Raw genomic sequence first — 19458 nt, forward strand, 5'->3', positions numbered from 1 at the left:
CGCACACACACACACACACACACACACACACACACACACACACACACACACACACACACACACACACACACACACACACACACACACACACACACACGCACGCCATGATGAGAAACAGCCTGAAACTGAGGCATGCGACGCACTTTTGCAGCCTGTTAACTATCGTAGGTCACATGTACCGTTTTAAAGTGCTTCCCTGGGCCCTCCTAGATTCCTATTCTTTGCCCGTGCCCTCGGTGAATTGTACACGAAGCAAACTCTGAATTAGAATAATGACGATAAAAGATAGAGCGCAACAGTTCTGATCACAAGTTGCAATTGCAGACTGCTGAGAGCTAACAACTTCCGATGACGTAATCACGCGCCACCGTAAATTCAAGATTTACCTGCTTTATTTTATTTTTTAAATATTTTTTGGGTGAAAATGAGACTGATAAGATGATTAGGGTGCAGTGTACATTAACACAAAAGATATATTACTAACATGTACAAAGACACACAAATGATTGTTTGCTTTTTTTCTCCTCGACACTCCTCGGATCTACTTGGGACCTGTCTTAGATGTACCGGTAGATCAGGATCGACCTAATGGGCACCCCTGGTCTAGGACATGATTAAATGCTGCTGGCAGCACTCAGTACGTGCTCGATGCCTAAATAACGCAGCAGCCCTCTTCCATACTCATAAAGATACAATTGGAAAAGTTATTTTTGGTATTTTGACTTCAAAATGGCGCCGCGAGAGTGGCTGCCTTTCCAGCAGCTCCTATATTTTGTTGTTCTACTTCTTCCTTTCATAACTTTGCTGCTGTGAATTGGGAATTTCTCCATTGCGAGACTAATAAAGGTTTTCTTATTTTTAAGTAATTTAGTCCACGTGCCCTCAACAGAAAATGCTAAGGTAAAACTCAGTTCAGATAAAGATGAATACCAGCCACATTTTTTTTCCCCATCCGAAACAAAGAAGTCACCTCAAGTTTATTTAAATGTCACACAACAGTGTTCCACCTTTATTGTAGCTTTCATTTCCAGCCTAAAGCGCTGGGGTGAGAGCGCACTATGGCATTCGAGGTCTGGTTTCATTTCATTAGCACATTAAAAGGGATCTCCCAGAATGTGAGAATGCCTGTGTCAAACAAAATGAGCTGGGCAAAGAGTGCCCAGTTAACACCATTCAGCCGTGTTTGGAGCCACGGTAAACAAAGCAACAAAAACAAGGGGCATGCACGAATGATTTGAACTAGAGGCAAACAATTCCCTTGCTTACTATTTCCTTAAACATTTGACAGATGTGCATAAGATATACTGTAGGTATGTATATATACGATTGAAGTCAAGATGGCGCCCGAGTAGGCAGCCGTCGGCAAGTGCTCTCATGAGCCTTGCTTTTTTTGTTGTTTTTGTGTTTGTTTTGTCACTTTGTGTTTATTGTTACGTCGTGTGGACCTGATGTGGACTTTTTTCAGCATTTTTTGGACACGACATTCATCAAGGAGGAGACTCTGTGCTTGGTGGTTGGAACTGGGAGTCGCGGCTTGGAGTTTGAAGCGGATTACGTGGGACAGGAGAAGTGAACTCATCTCTTTTCGTCAATGGATGCTACAGCTTCGTGTTTGCTTTCAAAACTTAGCTTGTAGCAGACGTGTGCACATTTTCAGCATGACATCTCTGACCCACTGGTGAAAGGACACTTTGATCTTCTCCTCTTTCATCTATAACTGCTTCAGACAACAAAGTGTATGCAGAAAATTGCACGACTGTCTGTGTCCTATGTGTTGTGTTGTGTTATTTTTGATATTTTGACTTCAAAATGGCGCCGCGAGAGTGGCTGCCTTTCCAGCAGCTCCTATATTTTGTTGTTCTACTTCTTCCTTTCATAACTGTGCTGCTGTGAATTGGGAATTTCTCCATTGCGAGACTAATAAGATATATACACACATATATATATATATATATATATATACATATACTGTACACACACACAATATATATATATATATATATATATACTAGAGCTGTCAAACAATTAAAATATTTAATCTAATTAAAAATGCAACTATCATAATTAACTCAAATTCACTAAAAATTAATCGTGATTACTCACGCATTTTTTATTGTTTCTGAATAATTTTATATTTTTTTGTCCTATTTTTCCCCATTTTAATGCTCTCATCAACATGAAATCATGAATCCGTTTTCTATGTGCAAAATGCAAATATTTACTGAAATAACAATTTCGATTTTCAATTTTACATGAACATTTTTCACTTGGAGCAGTTATTCAAACATAATCTCTCACACAATATTACTGTCCATCAACAACAGTGAAAATAAAATGTTGTCACACAACAGCTGCTTTAACAGCTCTTTTTATGGAATCAAAACAGAGCAATATAACATTATAAAGTGCACATCTATGGTAAACTAGAACTCAGCCTATAGTGGATTTAAGCCATGGTTGCACACTTCGTTTTTCTCAAGTTTGCTTTGAACACAGCAGTCAGGCTATGTTGATTCTCTTGGTCCTTCTTGCGCGGAAGTCTCTCTACGGTTTTGTGTAGACATCATTTCGATGACAACACTGGAGACACTTTATTTTCGCTAGGTCGCTACCACTGCAGCGCACCGTCACTGTCAGACGAACACAGATCAGCTCCACCCGCTCTATTTATATGGACACGGAACGCTGTAACCTTCCACACAAAATAGTTCCAAACAAGTAACAATCGCGTCAGTGGCATACATCGCATACCTGTATGATACAGGTAACTTTGGTCTTGTCAGTGGAGCAATCTGGCAACTTTTTTAAAAGTAAACTTTCCATTCATAAACTCTTTAAGTATCCGTTTTTGGTGTCTCGCGCTGCCGTGGGTGGCAAAACAGACATGGGCGTGAACCTCTGCAGCGCACTTGTTGTTTTGTTTCTGGTGTATTTATAGAGCAACGTAACATCCGCTTGTGACGTGTGCCGCGTTAATCTCGCGAGAAAAAATTTAATCCCGTTAAAATTCATTTAAATTAATGCCAATAAAAACGCGCTAAACTGACAGCTCTAATATATACACATATATATATATATACATACATATATGTGTGTGTATATATATAGTCAAAGCTGTGGACCATTTTATGTCACTTCATTTCAGTGTGTTTCTTTGTCTGTGTGAATATATACTTTTTTTTCCCCTTTTTCAAATGATCAAAACTGTTAACGGCACTACCAACAGCCAATGTACCTCTTTTTGACACGACACTGCCTGCAATTTATGTGGCGTGAAATGTGTTGTAGGAGCTGAGGTGTCCTTGCTTGAGTGTAGAATTTCATTTCGTAACATCAATGAAAGACAGTGCCTGTTGTCCAGGACAATAATCTGGGTCATTGCCCTCGACTGAAAGAAAACATCACATTCAATAGCATCTCGAGATATAAAATACATCTCCTTTTACATGGGCAACCTTTGGAAATAAACAATTCTGTTAAAAACAAGATATGATGCTCAGACACGCGACAGTCAGTCGGGTCACTATCTGTGTTCTAATACAAATGATCAATCAAATATTTTTTTTCAATTTAGATCATTATAAAATAATTCATTTACAATATGATTGTGATTGTGGTCCGGTTTTCAATGGCTTCAGAATGAAACCTTAGCCTATTATAGAGAGAGCTATTCCTAATATTAAAATTACTAATTGTTTCTTTTTCTTTTAATCCCAAAATCTTATTACACAATGACTTGGCTTGGAAACCGAGTTGTGAAAGGTTTAAATGGAACATAAATATTGAAATACTGTCAATGGGCCACTGAGTGAAGCACCTGAGATCGCCACATGACTATAATAAATAAAGCAATGGGACTGCTGTCTGGCATCAACTATTCAGTTCTTTCTGGCACTTAAGGTGAAAAACTGGCAAGCCTGATGACAGGCTGAAAATACCAAACCGATCAAACATTCACATCAAAGTCTAGATTTAGATTTTAAAAAGTTTCAATGAACTATCAGACAAAATGAGCATCCGCGTGCTGAGGTATCCTGGAAACTCTGAAAAGGTAATTAAAAATGTTAGTTATCACACACTTCCTCACACTGGTGAAGCCCTGGTCGTTTAATCTAAATGAAAAACATGCATACCAAAAAGGGGAGGGCGCAAGGCTAAAGGCATGTTTTCCATGTGAAGAGGAGCCTCTGTCAAAATAAACTGTTATGCAGAACTTTTATGTGGAAACACGCACATTCTTTCACAAGCGCACATTCTGCAATAAAAGAGATTCTGTGACATTTGAAAGCGCGCGAGCTAAAACCACATATCGGAACAAAATGGTGTGCGTTGGAATTACGGTATATATATGAACTGTTGTGATGAAATGACCTCCCCACCACAGTGGTGCTGTGCAGTTGCCTAGCTTGATGGAGCACATAGTTTACGAACAATAGTAAAGGCCAGATTATCTGCAACATTAAATTTTTAGTAGCTTCAAACATGCAGATTAATAATGACGCCCAACAGAAAGCGTACCAGGTCGTTAACGCACAACCAATGAATTGGCAGGAAAATCTGCAAATTGGCAGACAAAACGGCATAACATCACACTTTATCATTTCCCCTCCCCCGCTATGATTTGAAGGATTGTTGCCAATGTTTCGCAATCTTTGCAATGCCCAAAGGAAGGAAAGGGGGGGGGGGGGGGGGCAAGAAGTGTGATTTGATTATAAAACATAAATTCAGTACCAAACAAGTACAACTTGATTTTCTTCAAAATGTACTGTAGCTGCTTTCAACTTTCAACTAAATACTTTAGTTGGAATCTTTTCAAAATTACTTTAATGAATAACTTGTGGATTTTTGAGTCGTAACTCCTGCAAGACATGATCAAGTTAAGTGAGACAATGAAATTGTACAACACGCTGTTTCTTTGAAGTCAGTGACAGCGTTATGAAGTGAGGTTGATACAGTAAGTGACAGTTGCATACAAGTACATATATCTTGATTGGTTTCACAAAGATAATTCAAACATTTTTAAAAGCGTAGAAATGTGGACAACAGGGAATGCGCATTGTATTGTTTTCATCGGAGTATGTGACACTGTGGAGCCTACCAGGCGAGTGTTTACAATGAAAGACGGGCTCTGTCGTGGAGTTCCCTCTGAGTTATTGTCATATTTACCCGTATACGGGTTAACAGGGTTGAGGGAGCGACGCTCTTTGAAATATGAATGAGGGGGTGTGAGTGGGGGACACCCACCATGCTTGTGGTCGTTTCGCTTCCCATCAACGTCTTTTTGCCGCCTAAGCCACTCAGAAGACCCTCATGGCTATACTTATGCTTTGCCCAATGACTGCTGTTTCGAAGCCGAAACAAAAACTAAGTCAACAAAAGTTGAGGCTACTAGGACCGATTCCCAGACTTTCAACAACCGAAACGGTTGATACTTCAGGAGCAGTACTGCAGGAAAGCAAATCAATATTGGTATCGATTAGCAAACTCACACAAGGGTCACCCAAGCAGCAGAGCGGCTTCCCTTGTAGCAATGAAACTTATTACAACGGTTGCATATTGACAGGTAGCACCAAAACATTTTAGTAGTGGCCAATATTCATTTGTGGCAGCCCACCACAGGTATGTGTATGTGGTAAACACTGCAGCTGTAATGTTTTCTTTTGCGGAGCCCATCAATGATGTCCCTTTTTTTCACATTTTTCAAATGGTCCGCCGGTTTACCATCCCTGGTATAGAGTACTTATTGTAAGCCCCTTGCATGTGGGAAAGGAGAACCACAGTCGTCGGCGCACTAAGCACTTAAACCAGCCCTGTCAAACATATGGCCCGCGGGCCGGAACTGGCCCCCAAGGAGGTTCGATCAGACACAAGCTCAATCAGATACAAGCTAAGTTTGAAAGCAAACAAGAAGCTGTAGCATCCATAATAAGCCACTCTCGCACAACTCTAACTGCCCCACGGGGATAAATAAAGTTTTCTGAATCTGAATTTACGAAAAAGAGATTGGCTCACATCTCCTGTCCCATGTCAATCCGCTTCAATTCCAAGCAGCGACTCGCAGTTCCACAGATGCATCGGCGCTCTGCGCTGACGCTCCTTTATTCTCATCTTGGGCTCCACAAGCCATCCAACCACCCATCGAGCCACAGACTGTCCAACAGCACCGACATTCCCGCTGAACAAAGCGGGGTTATGGAAAATGCTGCCCATGTCAGGCGCAAAAACACAAGCGCCCCGGGGCTGTCCAGCAATGACAGTCAGATGGCGCCGACATTCTTCCCAATCAAAATCAGTGCTGGTACACGCATGCTGCACAACATGAAGGCACAACCACCAAGCACAGATTCTTCTCCTTTGACGAAAGTCGTGACCAAAAAAATGCTGAAAACAATCCACAGCAGGTCCACACGACGTAACAACAAACACAATATGACAAAACAAAACACAAAAACAAACAAAAAAAAAAAATAGCAAGGCTCGTGAAGAGCACTTGCCGACGGCTGCCTATTCGGGTGCCATCTTGGAAAAATAAAAATTCTGGAATTGAAATGTGTTTAAAATGTGGGGAAATATATGAAAAATATAAAACCCTCCCACTTCTGAATTCGTAAAGAAGCTAGTCTCATGCCATTATTTTAACAAATGTGACAAGTTCATTGGGAGGTCCAAAGACTTCTTCCCTGAGTTTAACAAAAGGTGAAGAAAGAAGCACCCGTGTAAAAACAACACATGTAAGCAGTTAAGGTAGCGTAATGTAAAGCAGGAAGGATCATGTTTCCAAAGTTCACATGAGGGCTCAGGCCCAGAAGCAACAGGCTCAACTCACAAAAGTGCTTTTGACTGGCATTGTTGGCATAACGCTGTTGCAGAGCGAGCTGCATGAGACTCCCTTATGTCCAGTTAGGGGGGGAGATTCAATGCTTGCTGCAAATTACTATCAGAATCTTTTCCGAAGCAATGTGGTGTCAAGATGATCTGTAAAAAGTTTCCCAAAAATTACGGTCAGGTCAGGTGGCACAATAAGAAATGTGACATTATTTATTTCTTTTCATTAAGAGGTTGTGTCATTTATGTAGGCTATGGGGGAAACTGTGGAAGTCCCTGTTACTAAGTGCTTATTTTTGTTTTTGTTTTCAGATTCAGAAAGCTTTATTTATCCCCGAGGGGCAATTAGAGTTGTGCGAGTTGTTTTGTTTTCTTTTTAACTGGAAATTTCCCTTTCAATGACAACGTTGTTAAAATGCACAGACAACCAAACCGATCCATAATTCAGGACAGCACCACTTATACCACTAAACCACATTTTAGCTATCTTGGAGATGAAGAATTGCTTTGCTTTTCTCATCAAGGGTCATAGGGTTCAATTTTAAGAGTCCCACAGGGATGGAGCTACACCGTGGCTAGGGGCCGTGACAGCCCCCTCAGAAATCTGTGCAGCTCCAGGTAAGACTCTTGAACATGATGTTCTAAAATATATTTCGAATTATTTTCTCAGCCTCTCTATGTACCGGTCAAGGCCCGCATTGGCACCGGGAAACAATAAAATTCAAGGCTCTAACTGTCATCATGATTAAAATTATGGTCTAGTGCTCAGTTCAATCACACATTTTGACTTTTGGACTTTTTGTGGCTTCTTTCATCCATTTTTTTTTTCCAAAAAAGGAGATGCCTCAGCGGCGGCCCGGTAGTCCAGTGGTTAGCACGTCGACTTCACAGTGCAGAGGTACCGGGTTCAATTCCAGCTCCGGCCTCCCTGTGTGGAGTTTGCATGTTCTCCCCGGGCCTGCGTGGGTTTTCTCCGGGTACTCCGGTTTCCTCCCACATTCCAAAAATATGCATGGCAGGCTGATTGAACGCTCTGAATTGTCCCTCGGTGTGAATGTGAGCGTGGATGGTTGTTCGTCTCTGTGTGCCCTGCGATTGGCTGGCAACCGATTCAGGGTGTCCCCCGCCTACTGCCCGAAGACAGCTGGGATAGGCTCCAGCACCCCCGCGACCCTAGTGAGGATCAAGCGGTTCGGAAAATGGATGGATGAAGAGATGCCTCAGCAATCTATTGATCAAAACACACACTGCTGGATACTTGACTTCACGGAGAGTAACGGAATACAAGTACTGGTGTTACATATTCAACATACTCCAAAAAAATAAACTGTATTCCATTATAGTTACAGAAAAGAAAATTAACTTTTTAAGATATAAGCAAAATGAAAATGCTAATTCCTCACCAAGACCACCCCCAAAGTGGTGTTTTTCTCCATTCACTCTTTTGACTTCAAAATGGCGCCGCGAGAGTGGCTGCCTTTCCAGCAGCTCCTATATTTTGTTGTTCTACTTCTTCCTTTGATAACTTTGCTGCTGTGAATTGGGAATTTCTCCATTGCGAGACTAATAAAGGTTTTCTTATCTTATCTTATCTTATCTTATCTCCGAGCATTCCTGCTCTGTTCTGCTCATTCTAGCTCTGTCCTATGCAAGAAAATGATTTGGTCCACAATCTTATACCCTGTAGTGCCCCTGCAAACTAAACTAGGGCGGAAACGGGTCCTCAAGTCATTTGGGTACCTCAGTTTAAAAAAAAAATGCTTGAGGCATTTTTTTCTGCCTCGAGTACTTGCTTATTTGTGTGTACACTGACAGAAATAAGAAGCCAAGCTTACCGGAGAAACAGCTGTTCATGCAAGGCATAACAATAACACGTCACCAACGCGGTAAAAAGACAAGCTTCAAAAATCAATCTAACCCTACCAAGTATCTGGATGTCAGTGCCTTGGTATGCTTTTATCATAAGCTGTTCCCAGCTGATTTAGAGTCGTCTTCGACCGATATCAACAGCACATCATCCTGAAATAATGTCCATCCATCCATCCATTTTCAACACCGCTTATCCTAAAGCGGGTCGAAGGGAGTTGCTGAAGCCTGTCCCAGCTGACTTTGGGCAGAAGGCAGACCACGCCCTGAACTGTTCGCCAGTCAGTTGCAGAGCACATATACAGACAAACGAACATTGCGAGAAATGTGAGCGTGGATTGTTATTCGTCTGTGTGTGGCCTGCGACTGGCTGAGGGTGTCTCGATGACAGCCTGGATTGGCTCCAGAAATCCAGCAAACCTTGTGAGGCTCAGCAGACTAGAAATTGGATGGATGGATATATGCCACAGAAGAGCCAGCGATTTCTTGGGCCATTTACAGCCAATTGAAACCAATGATGGTTAAATAGGGCGAGAAGCACAGCATTGATCAGTCCGCTTATCCAAGACAAGTCAAATAACGGAACATGTACATGACTAGAGACATATATTCTGCAAAAAAGTTGTGCTTAACGTTTAGAGTTCATAAAAAGGGTCATTCGTAACTCGAGATTACACTGCATATAATTAACCTATTTGGAAATAATGCATCTATTCAACGATTTTTTCAACTATTTTTGCCGCTAATTTTCTATAGTGATATACACTGTTACAGTGAAGGGATGCAATTAATACTGAATGAATTTTGGGCCATATTTCCCAGTCCTAGCTCCGACTTGTCAAACACTATATGTGGATTAATATTGCTTTTAGGGAATAAGAATTGGGAAGATGAATCCATCCAATTTCAGCCGTCAAAGGAGGCTGTCATTTTATGTGGCAACACCCCATACTGTCGACTGAAACAAACGTCAAAGTGCCCAGCGTTTGACTTTGCGAACCTTAGTGGGGGCACATTGAGAACATATTGCAAATAACATTTTTGAGTTAACGTCTGATTTAATATTATTATTATTATTATTATAAAATAAACAGGAGTTTGGTACTCAGAGAACGAACGTAAGCTTGATGGGTTTTTCTTCTTAAATGCACCTTGTTCTTGACAGAGCCCATAGCATGTACAAAAGTGATGAATAACTTCCAATATTAATCCATAGAAATAAACATTGACCCACGACTTTCTTTTTGAAAAAAAATCACAGCAAAATGGGCTAAAAGGAGCAGCATCGCCACCTCGTTCGGCCAAATGGTGTACGTAGAAACCGGGACTTCAAAGACAAAGTGCTTCCACAACACCACAAATTGGCTGTAACCCAAGAAGTGTATGCACAGCTGCACTTATCACATGCATTGGCCTTTTTTTTGGGGGGGGGGGGGGGTTGAGATGTATAGATATGGACAGAAAAGAACACTTACACTCAATAGTTGTCTTGTAAGAAACATGTTTCTTTTGTTTGTAGTATTATTTTTGTTAGAGGATTTTTCATGGCCATGAATGCATCTTCATTGTGTACCATTGAATACTAGCTCTATTTTGTTTATTTTACATTGTTAGTTAGTTCCTCAGGAAATGCCAACTTTCACAAGCATTGTTATTGTAGAAAAGGTGCTTGAACAGTAATATATATATATATATATATATATATATATATTGCTGCAAATTCCTAATAGCACAGCAGGTGGTTAGTGAGCAATCATTTATTTGTAATGAATATTGACACCTTTTTTTTAATGATTGATATGCTGAGACACAGATGCTGACAAATATTTCAAATCACAATTCTGCTTCAATGAAAAAATATTATTTGTATGTTGTCGAATCTCTATATATGTTTTTTATAATCATGGATCATTGTGAATATGGTAGAAGTATTATGCAGTAAGAAAGTAATAAGTAAACAACCCCTGGAAAACATAATGGAATCACCAGTCTCGGAGGATATCCAAATAAATAATAAATGTGTAGAAAAAAAAAGCAGATGACAGATTTTACAAAAAACAGAAAATGGGCAGCAAAACAAATGGGAGGAAACTGCAGTCAACGTCTGTGACTGAACTATAAGAAACCGCATGAATATAGAATCAAAAGCCATCATTAACACCTAAACAAACAAGCAAAAAAGGAAGGCGAAGAAAAATCAATCATGGATGGTGGATGACTGGGGGAAAAAAAGTCATATTCAGTGATGAATTGCAAATTTGAATCCGGCAAGATACTGGAAAATTGTTTAGTGCAATTCCAATGAGCAGAGGTGGACATTCCATCGACGGACAAACGTTCCGTCAGTCCGTCACTGTTTCAGTCAGTATTTCAGACTGAGACATGTGTACTCTGTCTGGCCATTGTCGGCGACAGCTAGTCACCGTCCAGGTCATTTTCATGTTACACACTTGCACTTCACAAGATGGCACCTCAAAAAACAACACACACACACACACACGCACACACACACACACACGTGTACATACACACAGACTGTTTATGTTGACATTTTGGGTACTTTTCTCATCACATGTGGGACGTCCCGTCTGGGATGATGAAATAATATTTCAAGATGAAAATGCATCTAGGCGGCCCGGTAGTCCAGTGGTTAGCACGTCGGCTTCACAGTGCAGAGGTACCGGGTTCGATTCCAGCTCCGGCCTCCCTGTGTGGAGTTTGCATGTTCTCCCCGGGCCTGCGTGGGTTTTCTCCGGGTGCTCCGGTTTCCTCCCACATTCCAAAAAAAAACATGCATGTCAGGCTGATTGGACGCTCTAAATTGTCCCTAGGTGTGAGTGTGGGCGTGGATGGTTGTTTGTCTCTGTGTGCCCTGCGATTGGCTGGCAACCGGTTCAGGGTGTCCCCTGCCTACTGCCCGGAGATGGCTGGGATAGGCTCCAGCACCCCCCGCGACCCTAGTGAGGATCAAGCGGTTCGGAAAATGGATGGAATGCATCTAGCCATAGGGCAAAACTATGAAACCATTCTTTGAAGAAAGACACACAAGGTCAATTTGATGGCCTGTAAATAGCCCAGAAGTCAATCCAATTGAAAATCTTTGGTGAAAGTTGAAGAAAATGGTCCACGACAAAGCTCCAAGCTGCAAAGCTGACATGACAAATCAGAGAAAGTTGGAGCCACATTGATGAAGAGTACTCTTTATCATTCATTAAATCCATGCCTATGAGACAGAGCTGTTCTAAAAGCCAGATGTAGTGCAACAAAGCTCTAGTGGTGTGTTGAAGTTCTCTTTTGTTGTTGTTTTTTCATGATCCATCCACTTTCAACACATCTTATCCTGAACGGGGTCGCAGGCGCAGGGGATTACTAGAGCCAATCCCAAATGACTGAGGGCGGAAGGGAGCCTACACCCTGAACTGGTTGCCAGTCAGTCACAGGGTACATATAGAGACAAAGAAACATTCACACCCACATCGACACGTCACCGAGTGGAAACCGACCTCACACTGCCCGTTCACAAGTCAGGCGGGTGTACCACTACACCATAAACAACTGATTTCCAAAATTGCTCTTTTAAACAAGGGTATTTCGAGCCTTGTCAAGCAGCCTGCATCCATTAAGATGAGGAAGACTTGCAGAACATGTCGCAGTCATAAATTATGCTGAGATGATAGAACTAAAATTCAAGACCTACTTGAAATGAATTATGACAACTTCAAACAAAACGGCGAGACCCACTGCTCCTTCCCAAAGCCCATGAATTGTTATCTGATTAATGGATTGGCTTCTTTGTAATTACCTGGTCTGTAGTGACATGCATGAAGGACATGCTTGAAAAGCAAGAAAGGTCATGCCACCTCTACATGATTTGGTGTGGTCCGGTAACAGTGGATCAGATGGTAGTCATTTCCGTTTTGGCGAGAGAGAAACATTCGGCTTTAATTTAAGCGACAGACTATAAATATACAGTGTGAAGCTACAGTAGGAGTAGGCAGTTTACTTTAGCCAACATATTCCAGCTCTTTGGCTGTTTCATGATGTCATAATTGTATACAGCAATGATCCAATATCTGCGCATAAGACTAATGAACTGATCATTCTATACAGTAGCCATGATGAGACATACAATACATCCAGATTCAGGGCACACTGAAATGTTTCTCTTTCATTGTTTGTTTGTTTATTGAGCCTTGAGCATATAGTATACACAATAACAGGTTGACAAAAGTCAAACAAAAATTATGTAAGGAAAATTAGAAAGTAGATAAAAGTAGAAAACACACATCATCACGGTTGTATGCTCAAGGGAGTAGGAAGAAGTAAGTAACTTATCTAGTCCTACCCCTTATTTTGTAACAATTTGATTTGATCATTTTTCAAAACAAAGAAGAAAAGAAAATCTACATATCATCAAATGCTTTTACCCTTATGTATACTATACTATTCTATTTATACACCTTTTGGTGTATAAATAGATAAATAGTATAAATAGTATCATAATAGTATAAAATAATAAAAATAGTATAATAGAATAGTATAAATGTATAAATAGTGTTTATATAGTTATTCTTTCTCCTTTTGTATTCCAATTTTCTGATATTCATTATAGTTTTCATTTCTTGAATACAATTGATAAGTTGATCAAATTCAAAACAAGAACAAACGGTTGTCTTACTATATTTTACATGTATATCAAATTTATTGTACACTCACTTAGTAGCTGTACTACGATCATTGCCATCATTCCAAAACTGAATGTCACTGTTTAAAAAAAAAAAAAAAAGAGCAACAAGCAGTCCATGCAACCACTATAACTTAGTCATGTACAGTCACTACTTCACTCTTGCTGCTTATTAGTATTGCCTTGCATATTAAATGTGCTGACAGATATTTTTAAATTTATGTTTATATTCTTATTCTGTGCTGTTATAGTCCACAAACCAGTTTTTTTTCCCCAATTGTTGGACATGGGACAAAAAAAAGGTCTATTGTATGCCGTACTATTTCATTCTGTTCCACTCAATTCTATTGTATTCTGATCCTATTCGACACGGCTGCGACCTCTTTAGGATATGTTGAAGTTCACAAAGAAGTATTTTACTAGAGCACACAGAGTCGACAAAAAGTAGATCTCTATTTAACACAAGATTTATGCCACAGCTGCCCTAAATTAAAATAATTGGTTATATTATATATTTTACTTTATACACACACACACACACACACATACACACACACACACACACACATTTTCTGATCCGCTTATCCCAACTGTCTTCGGGCAGGAGGCGGGGGACACCCTGAAACAGTTGCCAGCTGATCGCAGGGCACACAGAGACGAACAATCATCCGTGCTTACACTCACACCTACGGACAATTTAGTTTAGAGTGTTACATTAACCTGCCACACAAGTTTTTGGAATGTGGCAGGAAACTGGAGTACCCGGAAAAAACACACACAGGCACAGGGAGAACATGCAAACTCCACACAAGAAGGCCAGAGCCAGAATCGAACCCTGCACCTCTGCACTTGTATGGCCAACGTGCTTCAGTGTGACAGTGTGTCTGATAGTGTGTGTGTGTGTGTGTGTGTGTGTGTGTGTGTGTGTGTGTTTGTTCGTCAATGTGTTCCCAGTTGGCAACCATTACAGGGTGTACGCCCGTGTCACTGAAGATAAGCAGATCAGATAATGGATGGATGGATGGATATAGATACATATTCAAATATCAAATTGAATCAAACCAGGAATCGTGTGCATCATTTCACCCCTAGTACTCTAAATGTAAGTATTGTGCATTCAGTGATACAGTTAGTGAATTGTGTGTTGTTGTTGTTGTTGTTGATTTTTTTTTTAATCCAAGTTGTTAATACAGTATATTGAGTCATCCTCAACCAAGGTGGCTTTTGTTGCCATTTTCAGGCATCTTTAATTTAAAGCAAAGCAAAGCAAAGCAAAGTGTTGTGATACTACGAGTGCTTGTATAAGTGTAATGTTGCAAATATTATGGAATGCAAATGCTGCAATCTGGTATGGTACCAGTGATTGTAGTATACCGCGAACATGAATAAATGGGTCGAACGCTTACAAATTGGCCAAAAACTGGGAACACATCGGTTTGGTTGGCCTTCAAAATAAACGCCGAGCCTAACATCCTGGTGAAAAAATAAAGGCCTATCAGAGGGGCATGTGCAAAAACAGCTCATTTTCTATTTTCATTTAAAAACAATGTTTAGCTTCTTTGATACAAGATGCAAAGTCAATGAGTCTTGAGCCATCCAGTCTCAGACAGCGTAACACCACGAACACACACAGTCAGCCTCTTTCTTTTACCAACTGGCCCGCAAGTATGTGAACAAACCTTCGGGTGGGGACAAATGAGGAGTAAATGTTGATACAGCAGCACAGCTCCCTATTGTGAGTCCCTGCAGAGTGAGCAGTGCGGATGTTGGTGCGCCCCGGTCCTAGAGAATAGGAACTTTCAGGAAGGGCCAGAACACAGAGCCGAGCTCTCCAGTGTGTCACACTATGTGACAGCAACACATTGCTGCTTTTGTTTACCACCACAGAGAATCAGCCAGTGCTTCCCACAGGAAAAACTCTCCACAAACAAAACTTACAATTGTTTTGTAATCATCGTGGTCCAGCACGCAAAATTAGCTACGATTAGCCATGTTTGATGTCGGTGACCTTTGACTTTTTTCATTTATAACCTGGGACTGCTCTGAGGAAACCGACAACAAGCATCTGAAGGCTTGGACCACATTTTTTGCTGCACAGCAAGTACAGGGAAGGCATAATAAGTAAAGTTCGAAAACATTCTTTGTAGGCAAAGGGACTGGTGGCGTTTTGACTCTGGGTTGGGTCTTGTTGAAATGCACACCAGCATTGCTTCTAAGTACTACACCAGCATTTGTCACTAAGTACTAACATAGTCAGCATAAAACAAGTCTTCCAGTCAAAAATGTGGCAATCAAGCGTGTCCCCCATGGAGATCAACAGCATAAAGGGGAGACGATGCACGCCTACTTCAGCGCCTAACTACATGCAGGAGGGATACACGCTGAAATGAGTGTTCCATATTTTGACATTACATCAGAAGAACACATCAAGTGTTCTTGCTTATTTTGTGTAATAAGAATAATGCAAGAAATAAAATCATACAAGAGGCACAAACTGTCACTGAAGCTTAAGCAATTGTGTTACCGATTAAATCCATGATACTATTTGCAATGCAAGGTACTGAAGGATGTTAGCATCTAAAAGGAGGTAGATCTTCAGCAAATTCCACATTTGTGAGATTTCTGGATCAATGACCACAAAATAAAGCAGCATCCCTTCCAAAGCACAAAAACGGCAACTTGCTTTACTATAGATACGCCTCGCAACAAGATCCATTTTCATTTTAATTCCATTTGAAAAATGTTTTATCTTGTCTGATTGACTTGGGTTGACAGAACGGATTCTGTTATGCATACACATGAGAAATTATGTTCACATCTGATGCGATTTGACGTTTCACCCACAAGTTATTGGCTGTTGTTTCTTTCATCATCCGCTTCACAATATGTGGGTACATCCTCAAAAGAATCCCGACCTGTCATAAAAATGAAATGCCGATCTCTCAAAAACCTTAGACACAAAGCCGTATGCAAACAAATAATCCCACAAGCAACGATAGATTTTGAGCCGGGCCCTCTCTCAGCTCCAATATCAACTTCACAGATGTTCTTTTGGATAGATGTATACAAATTCCCTCAATTTATATTCCAAAATACCTCTTCCTTGCAAGGTGGAAGCTGAGGTGAAATGTGGGGTGAATGAATGTAAGACCTGTATCTGAGTCACATGAGCAATAAGCAGCTGTTTAAAGATGCACAAAAGACAAGGCATACTGGCCACATCCACCCAAAAAAATAAGCATGCTGACTACCCCCAATGAGGAAATCTACTTAATTCAACAGTAAACTGGCTTCTATGTAATGTTGCAATTGGGCTATTGCACTGTTTTGGAAGAACCCAGAAAACAGGTCATTTTCTCTGTGTGAAAAAGGCATTGTTTGCATATACTCTAAATACCCAAAATAAACGATTTAGAAAAAAAATAAAAATAAAAAAACAGATAACATACTCTGTATGAATGAAAAAAAATCTACTTTGAGTGTCATTCAAGTTAAGCATGTTACCAAACAGCATCATGATTTAATTTAAATATTCCACGTTATCATCTCTTGCTTCATCAACATCTCTCATTTCTTTTTTTTTCTTTTTTGCACAAATCTAAAATGTTGGAAATCGGTGAATTGGATATACTGTACTGTATCGCCGACAACTCATTCTCTACTTGTCACTCTCCGAGACCAGCTCTGAGGAAATTAAGTTGCGGGAACAATCGGGTCTGTGGATTCCACTACCAGTTCAAAACTCATTAACATTTTAACTTTGTGATGTCAGATCACAAACACCGCGGGGAGTCCATAGCATGCTGGAGTGCAGAAATTCACTACATCCTGCTTTGACAGCTCTCAGTGTCATGCAGTGCCAAGTGCAATCACAATACTTCAGTCAGTGAAGTGGTCTAAATCTTGTGGGCATGCCCAAAAATATATTGAGTGGTCCGTGGTCGTGTAGTAATTGCCAACTCTTTAGAGTTTAAGTTTCAGAAATATCTTAAATTTGCATGACGTTCCTACGGCAGGTCCGTGCTTCAAATTCAGGAGTAAAACGCCGACAAAAGAAAACCAAAACGTGACAGGAAATAATTTCAAAGCTATGCGTTTCGGTAAACCAAACAGCAGTCGCTTACCTGACAAGAATTTTGGAGTCACAACAACCTGTCAGACGACACAACCCTCGCAGCTCCAACACAAACTTTCCAGTCGATGCGTTGTCTTTTAATTCGCTGGCCTCCAGACAGTCCCAATCACCACCGCCGTGATGACATTCCTTTTTTTTTTTCTCTCTTGAGGATGACACTCCTTTTTATGGCTGGCAGTTTGGGGTGTCTTCTTCACTTTCGGGGTGTACTCTGTGCGTCTCTGATGATGATGAAGAAAGTTGCTCTGCGTTGAGTTTGGACGAGCAGGAAATGAAGTGGAGGAACATTAATCTCATACTGACTCCTAGAGGCGCGCCCGGGCGTTGAGGGAAATTTATTGCTGGAGGGGGAAAACTGACGGAAATTAGAATTGACACTGAACGACACTGAAGTGTACGTTAAACAATACGTTAAAAAATGTAGGAGGGTTATACAGTACTGTAATATAATAAAATCATGTATACTTTGATTTATTGCAGATGGATCGTGACTAGTGAGCAAAACAAGCAAAATGTTTAGGACTTGGGCAATTAACAGAATGTTGGGAAATATTTTATGAAGGAAAACGGTTATATATATATCTATATACTGTATATATATGTGTGTGTGTGTGTGTGTGTGTGTGTGTGTGTGTGTGTGTGTGTGTGTGTGTGGGCAGCCCGGTAGTCCAGTGGTTAGCACGTCGACTTCACAGTGCAGAGGTTCAATTCCAGCTCCGGCCTCCCTGTGTGGAGTTTGCATGTTCTCCCCAGGCCTGCGTGGGTTTTCTCCGAGTACTCCGGTTTCCTCCCACATTCCAAAAACATGCATGGCAGGCTGATTGAACACTCTGAATTGTCCCTACGTGTGAATGTGGGCATGGATGGTTGCTCGTGTCTGTGTGCCCTGCGATTGGCTGGCAACCGATTCAGGGTGTCCCCTGCCTACTGCCCGAAGACTGCTGGGATAGGCTCCAGCACCCCCCCCCCCCCCCCGCGACCCTAGTGAGGATCAAGCGGTTCGGAAGATGAATGAATATATATATATATATTTATTTATTTTATTTTTTAAATACAGTTCTTCTAATTCAAAATATGTTTGAGGGAAAAATAAATAAAGCACACAAGAATAGACTATTAATAAATAAATAGTATGTGGCTCTGGTATCCAAATAAAGGATTTCCTTGGATTTGTATCATGTATATTTTTAAACATAAGTTTTTTTATGAGCCCCTTATGATAGATAAAATCGATGGCACTCAGTTTCCCTTGCCCGGACGCGGGTCACCGGGGCCCCCCTCTGGAGCCAGGCCGGGAGGTGGGGCTCGTTGGCGAGCGCCTGGTGGCCGGGCCTACACCCATGGGGCCCGGCCGGGCTCAGCCCGAAGAGGCAACGTGGGTCCCCCTTCTCATGGTCTCACCACCCGTGGGAGGGGTCAAAGGGGTCGGGTGCAATGCGAGCTGGGCGGCAGCCAAAGGCGGGGACCCTGGCGGTCCGATCCTCGGCTGCAGAAGCTAGCTCTTGGGACATGGAATGTCACCTCTCTGGCAGGGAAGGAGCCCGAGCTGGTGTGTGAGGCAGAGAAGTTCCGACTGGATATAGTCGGACTTGCCTCCACACACAGCCTGGGTTCTGGTACTAGTTCTCTCGAGAGGGGTTGGACTCTCTTCCACTCTGGAGTTGCTCATGGTGAGAGGCGCAGAGCAGGTGTGGGCATGCTCATTGCCCCTCGGCTCAGTGCCTGCACATTGGGGTTCACACCGGTAGACGAGAGGGTTGCTTCCCTCCGCCTTCGGGTGGGGGGACGGGTCCTGACTGTTGTTTGTGCATATGCACCAAACAGCAGCTCAGCATACCCACCCTTTTTGGAGTCCTTGGAGGGTGTGCTGGAGAGTACTCCTGCTGGGGACTCCCTTGTTCTACTGGGGGACTTCAATGCTCACGTGGGCAATGACAGTGAGACCTGG

At 41.5% G+C, this 19458-nt stretch overlaps 1 protein-coding gene across 1 annotated transcript in view; it reads right to left on the reverse strand.

Annotated features, from left to right (window-relative positions):
* Positions 1-17728, reverse strand: part of tspan9a (tetraspanin 9a) — a 187061-nt gene extending 169333 nt beyond the window's left edge. The window contains exon 1 of the mRNA XM_086109551.1: positions 17500-17728. The gene's annotated coding sequence lies outside the window, so the exon portion shown is untranslated. The remainder of the gene's footprint in view (positions 1-17499) is intronic.
* Positions 17729-19458: the final 1730 nt, after the last annotated feature.

This window comes from Hippocampus guttulatus, chromosome 4, assembly GCF_054856545.1.
Source record: "Hippocampus guttulatus isolate MCC_2025c chromosome 4, RoL_Hgut_1.0, whole genome shotgun sequence".
NCBI classification, from domain to species: Eukaryota; Metazoa; Chordata; class Actinopteri; order Syngnathiformes; family Syngnathidae; genus Hippocampus; species Hippocampus guttulatus.